The sequence below is a fragment of the Hydra viridissima genome, unplaced genomic scaffold (assembly GCF_058129835.1).
Source record: "Hydra viridissima isolate aposymbiotic clone 2 unplaced genomic scaffold, HvirCarnegie_v1 scaffold_13, whole genome shotgun sequence".
Lineage (NCBI taxonomy): Eukaryota > Metazoa > Cnidaria > Hydrozoa > Anthoathecata > Hydridae > Hydra > Hydra viridissima.
This window is the reverse complement of record NW_028324312.1, coordinates 4,231,524-4,235,920: the sequence shown is the minus strand read 5'-3', so window position 1 is coordinate 4,235,920 and position 4,397 is coordinate 4,231,524.

The following is a 4,397-nucleotide window of genomic DNA, read 5'->3' as shown; positions in this document are numbered from 1 at the left end:
GAGATCTCGCTATCCGAGTTAGCTCGTTTATTCATATAAACGCAAAATAAAATAAAAATATTGATGACGTCGATATCTTGGCAAACTGGCTGGCTCGTTAGCCGAGCCAGCCCGCTTTCCATATAGACAGGCCTTTAATGATATAAGTGTTAAAATAGAGTTTTATTTTAAAGATACCCCAGTGACCAAGAAAAAACAAAAATTTTCGTCCCTTTAAAAATGTGTTGCGTTATCAATGTTAAAGTTGATATAATTAGATGAAATGAATTTAGTTGACATAATTAGTGAAATAAATTTTGTTGACATAATTAGATGAAATAAATTTAGTTGACATAGTTAAATGAAATAAATTTAGGTGAAGCAAGATTTTAAAAAATGAACATATATTTTTAAAATCACGCTATACCTAAATTTATTTCTGCGATATTTTTGTAAATTTCTGCGATATTTTTGTGAACTTCTGCGATATTTTCGTAAAATTCTGCGATGTTTTAGTTTAAATCTTTTATATCTTGTTTAAAACTGAAAAAAATAAAAAAATTCTTTTATTTCTTATTAAACGCCCACTTCATCCCATTGCCGGAAGAGACAGTGTTTACAAACTACAATACTTCCATGTACTAAGATAATTAACTTTTCTACATTAATTCACGTATTTAAATACTTTGGTACAAAATTTTAGTAAATTTTTTTGTAAATTCATACATATTTTCATAATTTAAGATTGAAACGATGCAATCTTCATTTTATATAAACTCAAAATAAAGATAAAATATACCAGATCGAGCGTAACGTACAAAGAGTTATAAAGGTAATTTTAATGCATGCAATTAATATTTTTGCATTCTGTAATAAAAATATAACTTTTTAAAAAAATAAAATTTGAAGGGACATCATATTAGGCAAAGAAGAGAGCAACGAATTAGGCTGCAAGATTTCCTTCGCAGATTTACTATATTTGCAATTTTTTTTGAGAAAAAAAAAAGAACTCAAGAATAAATATTTTAGGGGGAATTTAGGAGTTCTCCTAAATTGGGAACAGGTGACTGGGAAACATTTGTTACATGTGTCAATTTCACTAAACAATAACATCACAATATTATTATTATTATTAATATTATTATATTGTGAATTTAAAGTTTAGTAAAGTTTACTTAAGTTCGTTTTGTATGTACTACGTTTTGTTTGTGCTCAATTAAGTAATGCTGTTAGCAGTTTTTTTCCATTTGCTAAAAACTTATTTTCATTCAAGAGCTTAACATAAAATCGTTTATCTTTAAAGTTCAAAAAAACCGAAAGTCAGTACTTTAACTGTTTCAAAATTCAGATATTGATAAAGTTAAAATGATAAGCCATCAAAGGTTTGGGCAGCTCTTAACTGAACTTTGTAAGGCGGAAGAATGTTGTTAAATTTAGACGACGGCAGATGAAATGGATGTCAATGATAAACCCAGATGTCAAAATAAGTTAGAGCTTGTTGAGTTTGTACCCACATACAAATTCAACAAGTTTAAAATGCTATGCTAATCCCCCACCCAACCTCTCCAACAGAAGAATATTTGGTACCTTTACTGCGTGCAAAAATAGAGTATGAGCGTGTCATTATTTTTTAATAAAATTTGGCAGGTACATAGAAAATAGATATATAAAATTGATTCAAAAGTTAGAAAAAAAACCCATCAACCCTTCAATGTAAATTCACTTCCAGAACAGGAATGAAGTTTTCAATAGCAATGAAATCACTAAAAACGTTAGTAACTGCAAAAAAAAAAACAAATTGCAATAAACTTACAACACTCTACTTTTAAAATATTATCTAAGTCAATATAAAATTATAAAAAAAGACGAGAAAAATCCATCCATACGACACCTACCTCGAGCACGCGGTGAAAAAATGGTCACAGATTTTAACTTTAAAATCGGTGCCGTAAATCGCAGATACGCACATACCTACATCATGCGCGTAGTTGCTTATTCTGTTTTTACCAAGCTTCTACCCAGCATTCAAGCTGCTACCAAGTATTTAAATTGCAAATGTTTTCGAAAATGTTTACAATACTAACTACGAATGTTTGTTGTTGAAAATCCTTGAAAGGTATTTTACTTGAAAGATATTTTATAACGTTTAGCTCTCTTGGGTTTTGAGTCATGATCCATGGTCATGATCCAGGATCTATCCATGGTCATGATCTATTTATTTCAACAGAATGTAATCGGTAATACTAATCTCTGTTTGAAGATTGTTTTGAGTTCAGCATTAGCAAATCATCTTTAATAATTGTTATAATTTCTTTAAATTGTTCTAAAATTGTTTAGAGTTTTAAGCTTTTTAACTATTAATCTTAAAACTTGAGCTTTCCCACCCAACGTAAGACGACTTTAAGACGTATGTAACTTGTCTTTAACTCGTCTAGACGTCTACAACTAGTTAAAGACGTGTTTAAGACGGCTTTCAACACCTGATTAAGACATCTTCCAACAACCAGTTTAAGATGTCCTTAAGACATCTTAACAAGACGTCTTTCGGAATAACCAGTTTAAGACATCCGTGAGACATCTTGACAAGACGTCTGTCGGAACAACAAGTTTAAGACGTCCTTAAGACATCTTAATAAGACGTCTCTCGGAATAACCTGTTTAAGACTTCTTTCGGAATAACCAGTTTAAGATGTCTTTCAGAATAATCAGTTTAAGACATCCGTGAGACATCTTAACAAGACGTCTGTCGGAACAACAAGTTTATGACGTCCGCAAGCCTTCTTAACAAGACGTCTGTCGGAACAACCAGTTTAAGATGTCCTTAAGACATCTTAACAAGACGTCTTTTGACATAAGCAGCTTAAGATGTCTTTAATCGTGGAAGTATTAGAGATGGACATGCAAACTTTTTGTTTTTTTGCAAACCATGCTTGTGGCGCATTCTTAAAAATCTATTGTTATAAACAATAATATTTTAAGAAATAACGCGGATGATGAAAAGAAATTGAGATCATTTACTTGAATACATGTATAACTTGAGAGGTAATAGTTAATACGAAATATCAAGAAGTTTTGTAGCTACCTAGAGCACAATGGTTCCATGTTTAGTGAACTACTCCATCTACCATATTGCTGCAGTCTTCTGGTTTATGAGTATTAATGAATTTTCTATTTGGGCTTGCTCCATTAGACACTATAGCCCTTAGTTTAAGTCCAATGGATTCTAATATGGTATATATATATATATATATATATATATATATATATATATATATATATATATATATATATATATATATATATATATATATATATATATATATATATATATATATATATATATATATATATATATATATATATATATATATATATATATATATATATATATATATATATATATATATATATATATATATATGTTTACCAACAGGAATATATACAGTTAAGGATAAATAACTTATAGATAAAATGAATATAAATACAAGAAAGAAAAAATAATTTGTCACAGTTTTAAAGAATTTAGCAAAACCAGTTTATGGCAAACCGCAAGAATAACTTAGTATTTAACATTAACCTAACATGATTTATAAGCTATATATAAACTAAATTTTATTTGACAAAAACTAATGGGTTATTATGTGCTTTTTATAATAAATGAAATAATATATGAAATATGAAAAACGAAAACATGAAATATCTGGCGCATTTTGCAAGATAATTATAAATTTGAATAACTTTTTAAAAAATTTTGCATTATCAAATAAGATAAAAAATACCCATTAGAAAATGCACCAATAAACAACTCACAGTGGAATATATATTGGGGAGCTTATAGAGCAGTCGACGCAAAAAATGGCGGCATATGGGAATAAATCTTAAAAAATACATAAATTTAAGGCTGGTGAACGAAGGACCAAGGAGTTGAATGAAACCAGATCTTGACAAAAAATTATATTTAAGCTTTTTTATGTTTCGCTATACTTTTTTTAGTCATTTTAAAATTATCCTTACAGGTCTATTTTATCATTGACAGACTTTGTTTACACGAAAAAACGTGTCCAAATTTACAAATGTTTATCTTGAAAAAATGATAAAATCTGTTCGTGCCGACAACTAATTTCCTTTACCTTGGAGTAATTTGTTTAATAATTTGTCAACACGTGAAGTAGTTACTTTATCCTGAACAGTCTTATTAAACAAATACTATGAAAGTTTAAACTAATACTAAAAGTTTAAACTATAATAATAAGTTGCACGTCCATCTCTTATACGTCCATGCTTTAATTCCTTCCTTAATTGAGTCTTTAATTCATATTGCGGAAGAATGACAAGAATTGTATGGTTTATAAAGTTATGCGGACAGTTTTATCTGACAATAAAATCAGTTGTACACACTGTTAAAGAGCTTTTTTCTG